The 21,789-nt window shown below is 42.0% G+C and overlaps 1 protein-coding gene and 2 long non-coding RNA genes across 8 annotated transcripts in view; 1 reads left to right on the top strand and 2 right to left on the bottom strand.

Moving 5' to 3' along the window:
* The window catches only part of GRID1 (glutamate ionotropic receptor delta type subunit 1), a 702,351-nt gene that overhangs the window by 238,502 nt on the left and 442,060 nt on the right, over nt 1–21,789 (top strand). The gene's annotated exons all lie outside the window — the stretch shown is intronic.
* LOC310763053 overlaps nt 1–21,789 on the bottom strand; it is a 199,942-nt gene that overhangs the window by 62,352 nt on the left and 115,801 nt on the right. The window lies entirely within an intron of this gene.
* LOC310763759 lies at nt 13,689–16,635 on the bottom strand. The gene is made up of 2 exons (XR_014548791.1): nt 14,442–16,635; nt 13,689–14,297 (listed from the first exon to the last, which is right to left on the bottom strand). It is a non-coding gene; the product is annotated as an uncharacterized lncRNA (long non-coding RNA).

Genomic DNA, 21,789 nt, shown 5'->3' with positions numbered 1-21,789 from the left:
AGCAGGGGGATACTGTAGATAGTTATGCAAATAAGGGATCAAAAGTGACGTTCAGTGATTGGATAGTTTTAGAAAATTGTTACAGTTACGTTGTACTGGAGCTCTATATAAGCAGGCTGACTGAACCCTTCAGTTCAGTTCTGTTCTGGCATGTGAATAAACAAGAGCTGTTTGAAGAATCGCTGTGTCGTCTGATATGTTCACCCACAACTTAACAATTGGCTTTTTGATCTTGCTCTACATCCCAGTGGTCTGTTTCAGATGTAGTAACAAATCATGGTTTGCTGTTACCTGCACAAGCCTCAGGTTTGCATGTTCTTTCTCCCCTTCACACACAAGGTCAATTTGAAAGTTCAATTCCTGACTGGAAACTAATGACCACTTGTTGAAATTTGACAAATGGTGGTTTGTTCAAACCACTAATCATGAAACCAGTGTTTCATTTTTTTCCTTGCACTAATGGCCAGAACTGCAACTTCGATTTAGAGATAAACCAAGTAAAGCTCTGCTTAATTAATTGGTGGTGGTGTGAATGAAGGCCACACAACTATTTGTTTGCTATTTTGGTTCTGGTGTGTTAATGTACAGTGGTACTTCAGGTTACAGATGCTTCAGGTTACAGACTCCTCTAACCCAGAAATATTACCTCAGGTTAAGAACTTTGCTTCAGGCTGAGAACAGAAATCGTTCTCTGGCGGCGCGGCGGCAGCAGGAGGCCCCATTAGCTAAAGTGGTGCTTCAGGTTAAGAACAGTTTCAGGTTAAGTACAGACCTCTGGAATGAATTAAGTACTTAACCTGAGGTACCACTGTATTAGGAGGACATAGGTGTCTGTTTCTTTTGAATAATGCTTTTATTTTTTCAAACTGTAAGCTATTTCAGCCATTCTCAAGTATTTCAACAAGGTCCAGCATTGATGCTTCCGGGCAAATGAATTTCAATATAATTTATAAATTATGGAAATATATTATAATGTAAGAAATTGAATTTGAAGGCAGGTGGCATAAAAACATAAAGACTTGAATTGGTTGCCACCCCAAAAGTCTACCATTTGTTGCACCAAAACATACCGGTGTATTTCCCCATAATAATTGCAAGCAGTGGCTGGGGGCCAGGAAAAATCATTAGCGAGTTAACTGTGCAAGTCTGCAGAATTAGAAATGGATTAAAACACCTAATAAAACAAAGGTGAACAATATGAGGTAAAACCCATGAAATTTACCCAAGGCGGAAATGCCAGAAAAATGTGGACATAATTCAAATACTGGGAAATGTAGAGGAAGGAGATGTGCGGTAAGCTATGTCAGGCGTGGTTAACACGCCCCCATGGCTCAGAAGCTGCCTGCAATGAGGTTTTGGGATACTCATGATGACCACACAATTGTGTGTTGTTGTTTTTACTTTACTTATAACATTGACAGACTCCCAATTTTCCCCCATTTCCCCCCACAGTTAATTACCTTCCTTGGGGCTCCCCAAGCTCCCTTGGGTAATCGACACTCATTTAATTCAATCTGGACTTCCAAAGAAACCTTCAAATTGTCTAATTGATTCTTTCCTATTACTGCTTGCAGGTAGCTATTAATAGTTCCACTCATTAGCAGATTATTCACTTCATTTCTATTAACTGCTGGCTGCATTGTTGCTCCTGCTGCGATGCTTTCAGCAGCCAGAGACTAACTATCATTCCCAAGTCAGGCTGAAGGTATCAAAGTGAGAGAAACAAGGCAACCAGAAGTTAATACGAGTGGCTAAGAGCAGTAATAGGGTTGCCATATGTCCGGAACTTCCCGGATATATCTGGAATACTGTAGTTGGAAGCAGTGTCTTGGTGGAAATCGGGGCAGGGGGGAGTCTGGGAAAATCTGGATGTATGGCAAGGCATGTCAGCAGTGTCATTTTTGGTGATTTTCCTTTTTTAAAAAGCTAAGCAACTTTGCCCAAAAATAGCTCAAGGAATTTGGGGTGGGAGTAGAGGATGTTGAAGGACTAACTCTGAAAACAATCAGTTTATATTCAGTTGAAAAGTAAAAGCAAATAGAAATAGAATGAATTTGGGGGAGGATTAAGGAATGAAGTTGTTTGGCTTTAAACTGGGGAAAAGAGCTGTTTGATAGTGGAACGGCCTCCTTCCGGAGGTTGTGGACTCTCGTTCCTTGGAGGTTTTTAAGCAGAGGTTGGATGGCCATCTGTTAGGAATGCTTTAGCTGAGATTCTTGCTTTTCATATGGTTGAACTGGATTACTTCCAAATCTACAATTCTAAGATTCTTTGCCTACTTTACCATGTGGCCCTTGAAGAGTTGGCTGTGGGTCCGTCCCCCAGTGCAGAAAAGGTTAGCCTTTCCTGCTATAACTAGACATTTTCTCCAGTGAAGGCTACACTTATCTTCCCTTTGTGTTTTTCTTGCTTGAATAGCTGTTGGTGCCTCTTGGCCCCTTGGCCTATGCACAGGGCCAGTGTTATGTACTGAAGTTCTCACCCTGGGCCAGCAGGGGGATACTGTAGATAGTTATGCAAATGAAGGATCGAAAGTGACGTTCAGTGATTGGATAGTTTTAGAAAGTTGCTACAGTTACGTTGTTCTGGAGCTCTATATAAGCAGGCTGACTGAGCTCCTCAGTTCTGTTCTGTTCTGGCCTTTGAATAAACTAGAGCTGTTTGAAGAATTGCTGTGTCGTCTGATATGTTCGCCCACAACTTAACAGCCAGAGCGTCCTTTCTTTTTGCTTCTGCATTCCCTGAGAAATTAGCAGTTTGCACCTGATTGTTCTCTCAGACAGGGAGTGGGGAAGCTGCTCCGTCTCTGCCTGGTGGATAGGGCCAGCCTGCCTGATATTATCTTGGGTGGCAGAAGATATCACCTTCCAGTAGCCATATGTCCCCTGGCTGATGCCAGAAACCCAAGTAGACAATACTGCGCTAAATGATCCAATAGTCTGATATGGTATCTGGCAGCTTCCTACATTCCTATGGAGTGTGTTTTTCAACTTGGAGAACACACATTTACATTACTACCTTGCGTGTTTCTTCTTGCTTTGTCTAGTCAAATATTTATGCTAAATCTGGAAACTCAAGATGCTACTAAAAGTATGTTACTGTGATTATTAATAATGATAATAAAGTTTCAATGCAACCCAAGATACACAACATAGTACTTCTGGGAATTTGTTGTTGATACGAGATTCTGTAAAACCAATACCTGTAAAACCAATACCAATGCTTTAGCTTGCTGTTTGGCTCTCGTGTCCAGCACACTATGTGCAACCCTAAATTATGCTTCCCAGGGCAACAGTGTTTAATAGATTTATATTGTCATGTTAATTTCTGTATCTGGAAAAGCGGAAAACACAGTTAAATGCGCATTTAAATGTTTATTTACCCGAAAAGCACAGTTCTTTCACATACCAGTGTGAAAAACATTCAGGAAAAACCTGCAGTGGTGAATATTGCTAAAAAGAGCTTTGGATGTGTGCTGTTGAGAAGTTGACCTCAAGTTGACACTGGCTCTTGCATATAGCTCTATTATGCTGTGTATAAAAAGCAGGACAACAACCAGATGGAGGCTTAGGAGTCACAATTTGCTTCAGGAAACAGACTGTTCAATGGCAGAGAATTTCCCCTCTTTCCTCTTAACCACATGGCACGCTCAAAGGAAGGGAGTATGGATGGCAAAAGTGTCCTTGATGACCTGATTGAAGGCATCAGTGTTTATGTGTTCATAGGCCTAGAGAAGACAATCCAGTCAGAAAGCGATGGGATCTCTATGTGTGGCAGCACAAAGTGTGTGAGAAAGAGGGACTGTCCACATTGGGTAGTGGATTTTGACTGGCTAGCTGCAAATCCCTCCAGGATGGTCACTTGATGACTTTGGGCTGATTGCTATCTCTTAACCTCACCTACCTCAAAGACAGAATCACAAGGCTTGATTTCCCTTATGAATCCTCTTGCAGTGCCTTCCCAGATCAGAAAGGAGGAGAACAGGGATAAGATGTCTATTGCTGCTGTACCCTTCTAGCCTCAGCAGAGATTGCTGAGATCGGGCAACAGAACCAATTGGCAAGGCCCCTTTAGGTGATGCAGGCTGAGGCATTGACCCACCACTCCTCTATCACTTCTCAAAATTACCCTCTAGGAGAACTAGTCACTGACCATGAGCCTGGGACTTTCTTTGTCAGTTGTATTACTCTCTGGGGCTGAGAATGTTTACAACTGGGAAGTATAACTAGTGGTCCAGTGAAATTGTAATGGTCAAAAGCGGCCCCATTTTCCATGCTAAGAAACCCTGCACATATATCAGTGTCCTTTCCTATGTTTGCCAGCAGGCAACTTCCTCAGTCTATTCATTGCAGAATAAATAAGACCACCCCACTCAGGCCATTCAAATTAAGGAGACGGGGCAGCAAATTAAGAACAGCTCTTTATTTATTTATTATGCCCCACAGTGGGACATTAAAAGCACATGCTTTCTTCAGTGGCCTTATGGTCTGGTTAAGTGAGGGCTTCCTGATGCTATGTGGCTGTGTGTCCAGCATAATAATGACAGCCCAGGCCTTCTTCTCTAGTTAGTCAAGTTTCACAGCCCTGCTGTGTCCTTAACACAGCTTGTCATGACAGCTGTTGTATTAATATAGTAATAATGTCACCAAGGTGGACATTGGTTCAGGCCGATTTCACAAAGCCAGAACAGAACTGGGCAATTTGGGAGTTCACACAGGGGAACACTATCTTGAAGACGGTCTTTCTATTTAAAAATGGCTGCATGCTTATAACAAGTTCACTCTGTGCTGGGGGTTGCATAGATAGGACAAAATGTGATGACTCCATCCAGAAAAGCACAGCTAAACCCCACTATATTCATAAAAGGGCAATTATGGACATCCGTACCCTGAGTCTGGAGGCTGCCAGTCTCACATTTTAAGCCAAACTGGACAGGTGTTTAGCATTTTCTTTCCAAAAGCTCTCCATTTGGACAGATTCATATTTGTTCCTATGGTGAGATTATGTTTGAAACCTAGATTAGAACCCTTTTCCCTGACACTTCACTTTCAGTGGGAAGGGATTTGTATTTTTGTGTGGAAGAACATTCAGTTTGTGTTACAGTCCAGACAGGGGTTTTACCACCTGGCTGAGGACATATTGGGACACAGATTTTGGGAGGAAGCCATTTGATGACAAGCCATTTGATGACAAGCTCAAACTTCTCAAAGGAGGAGTTCATTATCAGACATACAGGTGAAACTCGGAAAATTAGAATATCATGCAAAAGTTCATTTATTTCAGTAATTCAACTTAAAAGGTGAAACTAATATATGAGATAGACTCATGACATGCAAAGCGAGATATGTCAAGCCTTTATTTGTTACAGTTGTGATGATCATGGCGTACAGCTGATGAAAACGCCAGATTAACAATCTCAGAAAATTAGAATATTAAATGAAATCAGCAAAACAAGGATTGCAAATAGACCGATATTGGACCTCTGAGAAGTAGAAGCATGCATATGTACTCAGTGCTTGGTTTGGGCCCCTTTCGCATCAATCACTGCCTCAATGCGGCGTGGCATGGATGCTATCAGCCTGTGGCACTGCTGAGGTGTTATGGAAGACAAGGATGCTTCAATAGCAGCCTTCAGCTTTTCTGCATTGCTCGGTCTCATGTTTCTCATCTGTCTCTGGGCAATGCCCCATAGAGTCTCTAGTTTTCCTGAAAGACAGCATGTATGCTTTCTTGAAAGAGTCTCCAGAACTGCTTTTCCTTCGTTTTTCATTTTGAAGAGAAGTGTAACTTCTGCTTAGAGAGCAATCGGCAAAAGCCCCCATTTTAAGCTCTTTTCTGAATTCCTAGCACTTCTGACAGGCCATCAAGTGAGATGCAATGCCACTTTCTTGGGTGGCCTTGAAGACCCACTTTTGGTACTATGAACTTAAAATCCCTTTGAGGGTTTTGACACATGGCCTACTGTCCTTAAATAGATACAGCCCATCTTGGGTGCTTTCTATCACTTCCATCAGCTGCAGATCCACTTAAGAACTCCCTGTTCCCACTGTTTCAGTGCAGATAGACAGTCTGTGCCGTCTATCTATTTATCTGCAAACTGAGCACAAAAGAGCCGGCAAGCACTTGGGCCATTCCAGTTGTTAAAGTACAATGTTACCTCAGGTTAAAAATTTAATTCATTCTGGAGGTCCATACTTAACCTGAAACTGTTCTTAACCTGAGGTACCACTTTAGCTAATGAGGCCTCCCGCTACCGCCGCACGATTTCTGTTCTCATCCTGAAGCAAAGTTCTTAACCCAAGGTACTGTTTCTGGGTTAGCGGAGTCTGTAACCTGAAGCATTTGTAACCTGAAGTGTCTGTAACCCAAGGTACCACTGTACCATCATCTTGTCTGACTTGCACAAAGCTTTCACCTTAACTGGCCTGCAGTGGTTACCCTGTTTCAATCTTACTGAGCATTTGTTCTGATTTGTTTACGGGGCAGTTATGTAACAATAAACCTTCATTCAGATTTGTCTGTGAGGTGAGGTCTTCCTGTTTATTACGTGTTCATCCCACACTTTTCAGTGCATTTCCCTGTCAATTTCCTAACAGCAAACAGTCCTTTCTTTTTGAAAAAGTAAATTTGTTCTGCTAGGGAAACAGAACACTTCAGCCCATTTCCAATGTGCAAACCTAAAGTTTTGGTATATTGTTGAATCCCTTCTGAAAAATACTGACATTATAGATGCACCCCCATTGTAGTTCTGTCTTTGTATAAAATAATGTTTCTTTTCTGGATTAGAATAATTTTGGACAGTTTACCTTTGTGTGTAAACTCTTCCTTTACTCTCTGTAACAAAGATTCCTAACGGTAACTAACTTGCTTACTGATAATTAAATGGTAGGAGAGTGGAATAGGGATTGCTGAACTGCCCTTATATACCAGACAGAAACTGATAAACAGCCACTGACAGGTTGGATCCTATCTGAATTCATCATATCAAATGGCAACAGTAAAAATGTTGAAACAGCGAGAGGAAAAGGCTAAATATTTTAGTAGTGTTTGATCTGCAGAAGAGTTTTTAAATTTATATATATTTATTGCAAACCTCATATATGTTTTCTGGCAAAACTGGAATTCATAGTAGAAATGATTTTTGTCCAGAGGCAGTTTGAGAGCTTGCTGTGTTTCGTTTGAGGATCTTATTACAAGAGTCAGGGAGACAAGTATTTATTTAGAAGAGTAGGAACAAAAAGGTGAGAAGGAGACTTAAGGAAAACTGAATGGTGAGAGGCAGAGGAGAGCTGCAGCAAAGTAGGGGAGTATTCCCCCCCCCCCTCAAAAAAAGAACTGTAGGCAAATGTCATTTTAAAAAAACCCCCAGCAACAACCCTTCAATATGAATGTTTGCACTTTGCACATTAATGCTGAGCAAAACCATGGCTAAGCATAAATGTGCTGGCTCCTGTGTAGAAGATGGCACCCTTTTTGCTTCTCCCTGATCCTTTTAGCTCAGCATGGCATGGCAGCTAAAACAACAGCTATAATCCATTCCTCCTTAATTCCAATCAATAGCCAAGGTTTGCTTTTGGTTACAGATCATGTTTAAGGAGACAGCTCAACCACAGTCCCAGGTCCACACAACATGCCAAGCCAAATCTTAGCTCAGCTGCTACACTGAACTGAGCTAAAAAGGACGTGCACAGTTCTGGGAAGCCATAGTACGGCTTACTGCAACATGCGAGCCAGGTCGCTGTTTCCATTTTCAGGAAAACTTGCTGAGTAAATTAATCAACATCATCACTTCAAAAGAAGATAAAAATGGTTAAAACAAATTAAAGCAGCAGAGCGATAAAAAACAGACTAAATACCAGCAGAGGTTAAAACCACATTTTAAAGGATTAACAGGCCTGGGTAGATAAAATGTTTTTCGTTAGGCACTGAAATGAAATTAGAGTAGGGATTATGCAAGACTCCTTGTGTTTCCCAGATGGGGTGTGATAACTGGAAAAAAGCCCTTTCTCTGGTCATCAGGCACTTCATCAAATCTCTGAAAGTGTCAGAGCCCTGAGGTGGGTTTCAGAGGATGATTTTAACTCTTAGGCAGGTTAGTGTGGGATAAGGTGGTCTTCAGTCCTAAACCATGAATGTCTTTAAAGATTAACACAATCACTTTGAATTGTGCTCAGAAATAGACCAACAGGAAGTGCAGTGGTAAGATTCCTTCCACGTGGCTGGTCTAGGTTAGCCATCTAGCAGCGGCTGTAGTTTGGAGTACTTTGGTTTCCGATAAATCTTCAAAGATAGCTCTGCAAACAATGCATTGCTGTAGTCTAACCTGGATGTTAGTGGAGTCCTGTAGCAGAGTTCTTCCTGGCATGTACCATTTCAGGCTGCAAGGAAGAGGGGGTTGTATTTTTTAAAATGTCTCCCCTATGTAATTTAAACGTCCCCCTGGTGTGTTAGCTAGTTCTCTGCATGGAACAGGGATTAATTTTGAGGAAGAACATTGGGAATGCAGCTCTCTGCCTACTGTCTAATTTGGTCTGGGTCAGAATGAAATGTCTACAACATGTTTTTGCTAAATATGTAGACCAGCTCTTCTCAGGTTGTTGTGGTTCCATGCTAGACACCAACTTTAATGCTTGTGTGGCATGGTTATAAATCACATATGCACTGCTTTGAGTGCTCAAGAAAGCATCCCCAAAGCTGCTTTCTGGATTCCTTCCTGGTGTTCTGAAAATTGTTACTGGAGAAGCCCATTTAAATGAAATCTCTGCACTGAAAATGGGGATAAAGGTTTTCAGCAGGAGCGGATGCCAAGGGAGAGGCAAATTCTGGCGTTTTTGCTGCAGCTTCTCTTCTTGCTGCTCCTGCTGGGCAAAGAGAACAATTGCTTCTACATCTGGAGCTTCCAGATAGGTCTGGCCAGCTGGCGTAGAAATGCCTCTTCATGGGCTGAATGACCCTGTCCCCAAGAGACTGAATGTGCAGGCTGCATCTGCTGACCTGGCGAACAAGGGGCATACTGTGACTCTCTTCCCAAGCTTGCAACACGCTTGGCGTAGGGAACTGGGAAGACTCTGACAGCCCCGCTGTGCCAAGAGGATTAGCGCAAAGCCCCTTCCTTTAAAGTCAGATAAACTGAGTGCCTTTGCAAAGTGGGGAAACAGAGATATTATTAGGCCATGTCTCAAACCTCCACTGTCCAAATAATATATAAGCATTTGGGAGAGGGCTGTAGCTCAGCGGTAAAGCATCTTCTATGCATACAGAAGGCTGCAAGTCCAATCCCCAACATCTCCAGACAGGAACGAGAATGGCCCCTGTCTGAAATCCTGGAGAGTTGAGGCCAGTCGGTATTGATGATGCTGAACTAGCTGTACCAGTGCTCTGACTCAGTCTAAGGCAGTTTCCTAGCTGCCTAGATTCATTCCTCCTTCTTTATTTAGTTAAATGTATTTTTGTGTGTGCGCCATCACATCTGCCAATCAAAATGGAGGATGGATGAAATTTCTCTTGTTGTTGCAGGAAATAAATTGCAGGAATGGGAATGTATTGCCAAATATCCTCCCAACATTCAGCGACACAATTTAGGTCCCTACTCTGGTGCCCTAATAGCTTTTACCGCCTACTTGTGGCTCTGCTAAGTATGCCTTGTGAGTAACCACCGCCGTTGGGTCTGTTAACGCAGAAGGGGGGGAACTATTGATGGGCAGAGCTAGTTAAGCCCATCACACCTCCCCATTGGGCCCACCAGGCCATTTTGACCTGGCTACACCCACCTGCCAATCACCTGACATCAGACATGACAACAGGCATAGGCAGGCAACAATAAGTTTGGGCTTGACAGAAAGGAGAGTTGAGAGGAACAGGGAGTAACTGAGTCAGATCAATTTCAGTTTGGTCGCGACTCCAGAGAGGAATCTGTGCATGGATATAAATGGGCACAGGGCAATGGGTCCACCAAATATGGTGTCCAAACTTACTTTGGGTTTTTTTTTGTGGGGTGGGGGCACTGTTAGTCAAAATACGATCATGACTGATTTATTGGCCAAATGAATAAACTTTTGGTTTAATTTGCTTTTGACATCCTTTGTTTGTTACACAAACTTTCTCTTGAAGATTGAGAGAAATTGTTGTGCAATTTCAAAACATTTCAATGCATGTTCAGCCCCCATATTTGTTTTATGGAGAGGAGGAGAGATGCAAAACATGCTCTGATTTAAAGCAAGGCCTCTCAAGCATTGTGCTTTAATTGTTGGCTTCTTTATCTTTATAGCCCATCCCCTTTATGTGTTAGTAAGAAAAGCATAACTTAGAAAAACAAAAGTTTTTATCTAATGCAAACAATCCCTCTATCTTTCTCTGGCTGAAACTTAGAACCCAAATGGCCTGCTGCCCAAGTGGAGTGCAGGTTTGACTTTCGGCAATTGCAAGATGTTTTACAAAGGAGAAGTCATATCACTTGTCTTCATTTCCTTGCTGACTGAACCTGGAGCACCTGATGGGGAATGCAACTCAAACTAGAACGTTGATTATTCCGTCATAAAATGTATCCATATGCACGCACCTCTTTAGATTCCTTGTCTTAGGCTTGGTTTGGCTATTGCTTTCCCCCCCTGGTTGTTACAACATTAATGCCTACTTGGTTAATGATATTTGATATTGTCACAATATAACCTCAGAAATCATTAGGAAATGAAATGAATCTTGGGTTCCTAGGTATTAGTAATGGCTTCTTTAATTTTGGCTAACAAGTTGGTTGACAAACAGAGGTTTTTAGGTATTCATGACTGGTCCTTAGTTCCATTACAGCGATACTTCATTTTATTCATTGCTGCCTGCATTAGTATTCAAAGGAGGAAAGCAACTTGGGTGGAAACAGCCTAAATATTTATGCACTACTGCTAGGGTCAGCGTTACAAGGCCAGCAAATGATTTTATTTTTTAAAAATTACATCATGAAACAAACCAGCTTATCAATTGTGCTTTGAAAAAATTCTAGTGCTGTGCAGACAGAGACAGTGGTGGAGAGAGGAAGTTACTTTTTATGTATTTAGGGCAGTTTTTTGTTTTTTTTAAATCCACATCTCCACATAATCATGGCTGCAATTGTTGTTTGTTCTAAGTAGAATGTTGAATATGAATACACATTGTGATGGACAAAGATGTTTCCAAGTTAGATATCTAATGGCGACAACAGTACTTCTACAATAAAGCTTTCGTCATTCAAGATATCAAAGCACTCTCCAAACTTTGATCACATCCCATTGCTAAGAAGTAAGTCTATATTTGGAGCTTCTGTGATGTGTATAGCATATCTTTCTGCTGAAAAATGCAGTCTAGGATGAAAGTGTAAATAGACTTTACAAGCTGCAGTGGATTAAACTATTTAAAGACAATCATTAAAAGGCATAATATGTTGAAAAATGGATGGTAAGAGTGACATCCAACTAAGACTAAGTGGAATAAAGAATTTAAGTTGCCTTTGAGTATGATTAATATTGGAAATCCACAGGAGCAAATAAAATATTTGAAGCCCCCCCCCCTCCAAGTTGATGGGCATTGCCATTTAAATGGTGTGTGTGTCCTCTGTTCTGAGGTAAATAACAGCCAAGATGGTGATAGATTTCACCATTTCTCATTATCAGACATTTCCCGTCATCAAAATGTCTCAAATGGTTAGTGCTTCATATTATAGCTTTCTAGGTGATGTGGAAGAATATTTTACTGGTACACTTTGGGACAAACAACACATTACGTTGTTTTGTATTGGCTTATACTGGCTAATGTTACTCTGAAGAAAAATCAGCTATGGGGCCCCAATATGGAATGTGTTCCCAAACCAGATTAGAGAGCCAGCGTGGTGTAGTGGTTAAGAACGGTGGACTCGTAATCTGGTGAACCGGGTTCGCTTCCCCTCTCCTCCACATGCAGCTGCTGGGCGACCTTGGGCTAGTCACACTTCTCTGAAGTCTCTCAGCCCCACTCACTTCACAGAGTGTTTGTTGTGGGGGAGGAAGAGAAAGGAGATTGTTAGCCGCTTTGAGACTCCTTAGGGTAGTGACAAAGCGGGATATCAAATCCAAATTCTTCTAGGGCCCAGTGCCACTTTTTTTCTGAAAAAACAACCCTATTTGGCTGTAGGCCCCTGGAGGTGCAAGCATAACACAAAAGTGGCCAGTTCAAGTACTTTTTAAGTGTGAATGATGTAAGATATAATTTAACCTAAGGTTACCAGACGTCCCCATTTCCCGGGGACAGTCCCTGGATTTACAAATCAGTCCCCATACAAAATTCATTGAAGTTGAAAAGTGTCCCTGGATTCATTGAAAAAAAATCTGGTTACCTTAATTTAACCCCACATCACCTCCAGTTTGAGGGAGAGACATATACACATTCTGTTTTCAGAGTTTCTGGGTGTTTTTCTCTAAGTGATTGCAATTTCTTGATTACTAAATTTCAGCTTTGTAGGAGGCACATAAAGTACCTAGGCATTTTGATATCCCGAATGAATGAGTCAGTGAGTCCTAAGTGTCTTTGTGTACACGCAGCAGCACCTAAGCACACATTCCAGCATCAAGTTATTAAATAATAGTAATAAAATATGATTCAATTCTTATGGCTCATTGATAGCGAACCCATCTAATGTATTCTGTATGATTAGTGTGGAGACTCCCAAGATCTCCACACACCTTCAGGGAACTTCAGTTGTGTAGCTTTCACAGAGAAGCTGAACTTGTATATTACAAAGAGTCTTTCTTCTGCTTTTGATTTAAACTGCATAGGGCTATCCCTGGATGACAAATAAATAGTGTGCAGCTACCAGTTGCCTAGCTGAGATGCTCCTTCAGTAACCCTGCGAAAAATTAGAGAAGGTTCCCAATGAGTTCAGAATTTTCGATTAAGACATGCGCCACCAGGGGCAGTTAATATTAAACGCTCATGATTTTTTTATTAAAGTGTGAACTTTGGTGCAATTCCTTCAACTTTGGGACTTTTCGCTAACACATAATAATAAATTCATCTGTTATTCCCACGCTAAACAGCGGATCAAATCCAAGACTTTATTGGAATCATGATTTATTCACATCAGTAGGTTTATTTGTCAGGGGACGTAAATTTCTCAGACCCATTTCCCTCTCCCCTCCATATGTCTTTGTTTAAGCAAGTCACCTACTCTGTCCCACTGAATACCAGTTGCCAAGGAGCATGAGCAGAATGATGCTGCCACACTCACGTCCTGGTTGTTGGCTTCTCACAGCTGTCTGGTCGGCCACTGTGGGGGCAAAATGCTGGACTAAGTGCTATTTTTCTAGAAAAAGAGGTGCCATAACTCACCATGAACTCACCTCATTGTCTTAGAATGGCAATGGCGCCCACCTGAGATTTGCCAGAACTGAGTTCCGGTGAGTTCCTGCTGAACCAAAGCTCTGCTCTTACCCATCCTTCAGCCATTTGCACATGCCGTTCTGTGGTGTGTATGAAATTTTTCAGATAAAAGAATAAATTGAGGTAATTTTAACACTACTCCCATTTTAATAGCTTCCTCGAGGCTCAGGAGACATCAAAATGTGATGTTCAAAGACTTGCGATGCTTCAGGGTTCTGAGCACCCGGGATAGTAGTGAGCCTAAATGAGCTTGATAAAAATTTATACTTACAAAAATAAACTAAAAGCAAAGGATAAACACTTCAAGCTGTTTCAGATTTACTTTAATAAGTCAAATGCAGTTTGCTTGCTGAAAGCCTATCCTGAAACAAGTCTTGACTTGCATTATTACCTCCCTTCTATAAAATAATTTTTACAAAATTGAATTTTAGAAAACCATTAGAAATTCAGACAGGAGATTTTTATATGTGCTTTAGAATAAGAACAGAAACTATAGCAAAATTATTCATGTATAATGGCATATATTAAGCATGTGTGAAGCCTGGGAGCACAGTTTATTTTCAGTTCCATTTTTCTGGTCCTGAAGAATAGACCTCAGTGGAAAATATATCTGACTATTGATCCTTGAGTTAGTTCCGCGGCCATCCTTTAATATGTTCAACTACTTGCTTCATAGAATAGATGCTTCTTCTTCTTCTTCATTGTCTTCTTCTTCTTCAAATGGACATTTTGTTTGCAATCACATTGCATTGTGGGCTTTGTAGTCTTGTGGGTCTGCTTTCAGGCAATCGTGACATAAATACTCAAATCTCCTCAGCTGAGTTTACTATATTCAAATGATTTGGTTCAATGTGAAACTCAAAAGCCTGTTGCCTAGCAATGGGCCCACATATTCTGCTACAGCTTCAACAAAGCAGCTAAAGAGCAGGATTCTTCCATGGGTCCATAGGAAAAGAAATGGAAAGTTAGATCTACCTGCTGAGGGATTTGAGCAGGTACCAAAGTGACCGCTCTCCCTCATCATGCCATGTCCTCCCTCCATCTGCATATAACTCTCTTACCTATGCTTTGGCAACCACACTTTATGTTTACTTCTATGTTCATTTGTAGACCACCTACTATCCACACATCTCAAGGTGCTACACAAAAAAGAAAATCCAAATAAATAACTCATAAACATAGATACCAGATAAACACATTATCAGATAATTTAGATTAAGAAAATCCAAATCCTCTTAACTCTTTTTCTGGAGCTTCTTGCAATTTGGGGAGAGTGTGGGGCCCATAGGGGAGGAGGAGAATGAGTGTTGTGCAAGCATAAATCCTTGTTCTAACAGGTCACTTGATACAACCCTCTAGCTATATAAGGAAGACTACAGAAAATTACTAGGAACATGAGACAAACTCCCAGTAGTGTAATACAAACAGTACCCATAAATTATGTGAAGCAGGAGTGCCAACTTGGCGCCGTGACTGTGGGTGCTTAGGGCCCTGGGTACCATTCAATGTGCATGGCCCTGGCACTGAAATTTGTGGGTGCCCGGCCCCTTAATGGGGAATTTTGTGGGTCCTCGGGCACCCAGGACCCCAGGGACCTGGCACCTATGGTGTGAAGGTACTTAGATAGCTAAGAATTGCACCTTCTCTATATGTGGCATGGGTGGATGGTAGGTTCGTGATGGAGTGGGGGTGGGAAATCACACCAGCACATAATTGATAACATGCAATTCGCTGGCACAAAATGCAGTGATGGAGGCTGGCTTAGATGGCTTTAAAAGGGATTAGAGGGATTCACGGAGGATAGACCTATCAATGGCAATTAGCCAAGACAGCTGAATGGAATCTTCATGCTTGGACTGGAGGCAGCATCCCTTTGAGTACCAGTCGCTGTGGACAAAGGCCAGGGCAACCTTCGTTCTTTGCTCACACATTTGCTAGAAGCATCTGTTGGGCTTTTTATGGTAAGAGAATGGTGAACCAGATAGATAGACCTTTGGTCTGATTCACTTGGGGTTGTCTTATGCTGTGAGTTGGGAACTTCTGCCTTACAAATAACACATCTCCTTCTGATATTTTAACATTTCTTTCCTTATCCTGTTTGTTGGACGTAGCTCACCCTTCTAAGGTATGCAGGAGAAGCGTTTTCTCCTGCAATTACATTTCCATGATGGCACATTGAAAGAGATGAGGCTAGAGGCATGGGTTACTGGGGATGCACTCTGCATTCTCTGTTTAATTAAAACATGGCAGATTATGCCAAAGGAAGCTAAAACTGTAAAACCGAGCATCCCGTGCCAAGTATTAGGATTTTATGAGGACTTGGCAAGGCATCCGTGTAGATTTTTAGTCATAAATATGTGTGCAGCCTGCGTTTCAGCCCATTGAGTTTGGCTTTTATTTTGAGTTTCGGCTCTGCTGGACTGTTTTTTATTCACATCTAATGAAGCGGGAGGGGGGAGAGGACCCCTGAATGATGTGAAAGTCGTCTAAGGAAAAATGGAATTAAAAACAAACAAACACGGCTCCATATCAGGAAGTGGCTATGGGGCTTGGGTCATGAATGCTGAACAGTAGGTCACTGCACAATAATTAAGCCCATCAAATCCTCACCATCCAAAGGTTGTTCATTGACCTGTGAGAAAACAGCTAGGAATATCGGTCTGCTGCTTGATTTGCATGTGTGCGGTACAAACCTGCTATACCTGGAAAGCAATTTGCTGTTTGCTGTGATGGCGCAAACCCCACACCCCACCCCACTCCCTCAGACAAGGTGCATAAGACCCAATACCAACAAAATCGCTCTGGCATATGAGGCAGAAAATCCTCCCTTCTTCCCTGGCAGTAAAAAGACAAACAAACAAATTAATTAAACGACTAAGCATTTGCTGCCCTTTCACAAGACCCCAAATTTAGATGCCAGAGGTGGCTACTTCACTCTGCCTAATGATAAGGCCGGCCCAGGATGTCAATTGACAATCCCTTATCAACTGTTTCAGTATGAGCAGCACTTAGTTGATTAGTTCTAAGCAATCGTCGGTGCCAATTCCAGCAGAACTGAATGCTAATCAAAGTTTAATTTAGTGTTGTATAATGCAAAGTGGGATGTCAAGTTGCCTTTGGTGTCTCCCCCAAAGTGATTGTTGTATTGTGATTCAATTTACCCATGTTCACTAAATCACTGGTATCCATCTCTGTATTGCTTAAGGTAAAGGTAAAGCGACCCCTGACCATTAGGTCCAGTTGCGAACGACTCTGGGGTTGCGGCGCTCATCTCACTTTATTGGCCGAGGGAGCCGGCGTACAGTTTCTGGGTCATGTGGCCAGCATGACTAAGCCACTTCTGGCAAACCAGAGCAGCGCACGGAAACGCCATTTACCTTCCCGCTGGAGTGGTACCTATTTATCTACTTGCACTGGTGCGCTTTTGAACTGCTAGGTGGGCAGGAGCAGGGACTGAGCAATGGGAGCTCACCCCGTCACGGGGATTCGAACCGCCGACCTTCGGATCAGCAAGCCCTAGGCTCTATGGTTTAACCCACAGCGTCACCCGCGTCCCTTTAGTCCATGATAATGCTGGACTAAAATGCAGCTGTCAGGAAGGAAGGACAGTTTCTCATTGAGACTGAATCAAGCTTCAACGCAATCAAATTCTGAGCTTGCGCCTGTGGCTGCCAGCTTCACTGGCCTGGTCTGATGAATGCTAAGCTACACATGCAGGTACAAAAGGCAAGACATTAGCTCAAAATGCATCTCATTATTAATCATGAATGGAGTAAGAGTCTCAGGGTAAGCATGCTCGATATAATAAAATGAGCAGCATCAGTACGGTGTTGGTGGTTTCCATTGAGTAAGTCACTTTTAGGGAAATGTTTACCTCCCTCCGCACCCTGGCAATTCCCCAGTGCTGGTTTTAACCAAGGAAAAAGATGTTGGGAGATACGAAGATGGATCTCTCCCTCCCTCCCCCCGACAACCTAGTTTGCCCTCAAGACTTTTTCTGACATCTTTCGGGATAATTGTGGACAGACAAAATGACACAGATTTCCTAGCTTATACAGCCGAACTACCAGAGTGTATCTGGCCAGTGCAAATGAGAGATTTTCAAAATGCTTATGTAGTACCATTCAGTAACCAATATTTGCAGCACACATTCATTCCAATTTGGATATACAGAACAAAATGAGATTTGAAGAGCAGTGGGGTATTTTCCCTGAAAGCGTTGATTGTGTATTAAAGTTGTGTTTATTTTTCAGCGGTGAGATCGTATGTCACAATATAGAGTTGAATGCTTTATGGATTGTATTTCTGGAGGGTGCCTAATCTAGACAATGGTTCAGCCAGACAGTCTGTTGGTTTCTTCTTCTTTTTATGCTTTTTTGAGGTTGCCTCTGACACTTCTCCAGACTGGATGCTGTGCCAAAATGTGGCACTTATATTGCATGATTCATCTGTGGCCAACCTTACCAATATTGGTGATGGTCCTGCTGCTCCCCAGTGTGTTTTGTTCATGTGAAGTGCTGGTTGTGGAGGGGCTCCCCATAGGATTCAAGCAGTTTAAGTCAGCCACAAAGATCTCTCCCCTTTCCCCTATCTGGATGTGATTCCATGCACAGCCACAGGCAGGAATTTCCTGCATTTTGCACAGGACAAGCCCCAAACATAGTCCACATCCACCTTCTGCTGAAAGAAGCCTTTGTACATGGAGCCTGGGGGTCAATAGGCTGTACTTGAGAGCTTCTACCAAAGCCCTTCTCACTGTCTCTTCACAATCAGAAGTGCACTGTGTATAGCTCAGTTGGTTAGAGCATGGTGCTGAATGAGAATGCCAAGGTTGCAGGTTTGGTGCCCATACGGGAGCTTGGACTAGATGTTGCTCAGGGTCCCTTCCAACTCCACAATTCTATGGTTCTATGTAACACAATGGAACGCGGGTGGTGCTGTGGGTTAAACCACAGAGCCTAGGACTTGCCGATCAGAAGGTCGGCGGTTTGAATCCCCACGACGGGGGGAGCGCCCGTTGCTCAGTCCCTCCTCCTGCCAACCAAGCAGTTCGAAAGCACATCAAGTGCAAGTAGATAAATAGGTACCGATCCAGCGGGAAGGTAAACGGTGTTTCCGTGTGCAGCTCTGGTTTGCCGGAAGCGGCTTAGTCATGCTGGCCACATGACCCGGAAGCTGTTTGCTTCCTTTGCTTCCCTTGGCCAATAAAGCAAGATGAGCGCCGCAACCCCAGAGTCGGTCACGACTGGACCTAATGGTCAGGGGTCCCTTCACCTTTATGTAACACAATCTGGCAATGTTCCAATGTGGAATGCCATCCCACACACATTGCAATTTATTTGTCGCTAGGTTAAACCAGTTCTATTTCCCCCAGCATTTAAATTTGGTCAGTGCCTAAACTTGCTGCATGTTTTTAGCTGCTGGTGCATATTATAGTTAATCTTGTGTTAATCTTATGGTTGTGTTGTCTCTTTTATTATTTTACTATGTAAAATTATTATTTATGCTTCTTCACCACCCTTTTTATTTTATTTTTTACTCTTATCCCAGCTTCTATAGTAACTCACTCCTCTGCCCTCTCTAAGAAGTAATTAATTTCATGGTGGAGATGGGTGATAGCTGGAGTAACCTGGACAGTGAGTTTCCTCGTTGCTCTCACTCTCCTTGACTTGGAGCAGAAAAGTCCCTGCTAAAATTCCCCATATACAGTATATAACAGCTGTCAGGACAGCTCCTTTTGGTGTTAATGTTCTGCTTGTCCCAAGCAATGATACAAGTAAGATGATAGTCGTCATTGGAACAACATCTATTGCTATTGTTGCCTTTGAGCATTTCCTGATGTGATTCAAAAGCTTTCATTAACAGAAGTTGCTACAATAGACACTGTCTAGTTGTGTGTGTGTGTGTCAATTCATTTCACAGTTGTCATGTAACAGATGGGAGCTCATTGTGTTTGTGATCATCATGGGCTAGACTTCCCCTCTGATGTGGAGATGAATGGATTTGTATTCCTTCACTGTATCTTCAGTCCCTGAGCTGATCTCTAACATGACAATTTTCCCGTGGAGTTTCAGGGTATATTCCACATCTTTTGGAAGCACTGAAGAAACCTCAGAGCCTCTCAAGGAAATTTCCCTTTGGAATTTTACAGCTCTTCATCATGACTTGATGAAATTCTGACAGTCTGGAGGCAACTGAAATATCCAAGGCATTTGATGCCCAGCTTGTGTAATAGAATTTCAGAAGAATGAGTGAATGCTACTTTTATTAAGGCCTAGTATAGAGCTATGGTTCACTCTGGCTAGTGTGACTCAAATAAACAAACAAATTATCCTGATCTCCTAGCCACAGGTAGATGACTCGGAACAAGATTTGGGTACTCCCTCCCTATCTTTCTCTTCTTTTTTGTGAGTTCCTTCCCACCTTCCATGGTTTGCAGACCCTCCAAGTCTCCCTATTTTCCAGGGACAGTCCTGGATTTACAGAAGCCATCCCGGTTTCTGATTTGACCCTGGAATGTCCCACTTCTCCTTAGGATGTTCCTGTTTTCATCAGAGAAATGTTGGAGGGTATGCAGTTATCCAACCCCCAAGCCATCTGAAGGCAGCCCTGTATAGGGAGGCTTTTTAAAGTTTAATGTTTTATTTAGTTTTTATTAAGGATTTTTTTGTGTTACAAAGCAAACAAACAGCGAAAGGTTGTCTCCACTTTCAATTCATAGTCTTTTTCACAGTTTGTTTACGTTTGGTGAGAGACATAAATATGTATATACATATATACTTATCCATATATATGTATATTATATATGTTGGAAGCAGCCCAGAGTGGCTGGGGCAACCCAGGCAGATGGGTGAGGTATAAATAGTAAAATTGTTGTTGTTGCTACTGAATAGGATGCCCCTATTTTCCTCAGAGAAATGTTGGCAGGTGCGGGTTTGTTGTAACCATAATGTTCAATTAATGGGCAGCAGTGCTATCCATGTTTAGCCAGGCTTGCTATTGTTCAGGTGGGTTTGCAAGCCCTGCTTATGGAGCAGCTGTGGTTAGTGCCCATGTAGCTTTATGACACCGTGGAATAGGAATGTGCAAGCCTGTAGTATTATACTAATCTCTGCATTATGGTTAGGCCATCAGGACCATTGCTTTTGCACTAGCCCTAAGTGACTTAACTGTTATTTCACAGAAAATAACATTCATTATCATCATCATCATCAACAACAACAACCCAAGTACAGATTTTTTTGTCTTTGCCATTAGCCATCAGACTACCCAAGTTAAAACAATAAAAGAAAAACTGAGATACTTTTATAAAATACTTTTTATAATTGTGGAAGGAAAAATATATGGAGATAAATGATAATTAATTTTATAGGGTTGGATCTGAAAGGAGATTAATGAGGCCTAACTCTGCACAAACGGTTTTTTATTTGATTGGCTCAGTAAAGTGGCACTGACCTAATATTTAGGGCTTTTTGAGGACGTTCATATCTTTTCATCCATAGAAGATTTGTTCTTGTTAATTGGTTTTATTGTGCAGAGGACAAGGGGAAAAGGAGCAGTATTTTTAAGTGCCTGTGGCTCCTCTTCAAGTGTGTAATGTGCTGGGCCTCACAACAAGCTTACCCAAATGATTCAATTTGATTTGAAGATTTAAAAAAAAGAGATTTTAATTTTTGACTCATGTGCAAAAAGAAAGGAAGAGACGCTTCTGCAAATGGGCGAGGAGTTTTAGTTTCCTCCTGTCAGGAAAAGTTCATGCACGACTCTGTGAACTAGAAGGGCTGTGGTATGTGATGACCAGGCAGTGCAGGTGACTTCAGTGTGGTGTGTCAGAAGGAAAATGAATTGATATTGATTTATATATGTTAGCAACTTTGTGTTAGTGCAACATTTTTATATGTAGCTGTGCATTTTTGATACCTTATTTAAGCTGTCTGTTATTGCTTTAGTTATCTGTAAACTGCTTTGAATACATTAAGCAGTCTAGAAATTAAATCATATAAAATAATCGAAACCAAATCATAAGGATAGCCATAGTCTTTCCCACATTGAAAAGCAAGGTAGAAAACAGAACAGAAGTTATGGATGTCCTGTCCTCCACATTGACCTCCTTCGGGTTAGAAATAATAATCCTTTTTCAGATTATAATTAATCCACATGGCTCTGTGCTTGGTGTTACCCCCATAAGTCTCTCTGCCATTTCCACACACTTATCCTTTCGTTTTCACCCTCTTCTTGGTTCCCAGGAACCCCTTGCACCCTCATTTACCGTATTCTGGGATTGCAAATCTATAACCCTCCAGGTGTGCAATGTACTGTGACACAATGGGTCAGTGTTTCTGGCTGTTAACCAGGGGGGTGACTGTGGGCAAGATTCCTGTGTTGCAGGGGGTGGACTAGATGACCCTC

This window comes from Podarcis filfolensis (assembly GCF_964270895.1).
Source record: "Podarcis filfolensis genome assembly, chromosome: 5".
Classification (NCBI taxonomy): Eukaryota; Metazoa; Chordata; class Lepidosauria; order Squamata; family Lacertidae; genus Podarcis; species Podarcis filfolensis.
The sequence above is the reverse complement of the archived record's forward strand: the minus strand, read 5'-3'. Positions and strand labels throughout refer to the sequence as shown.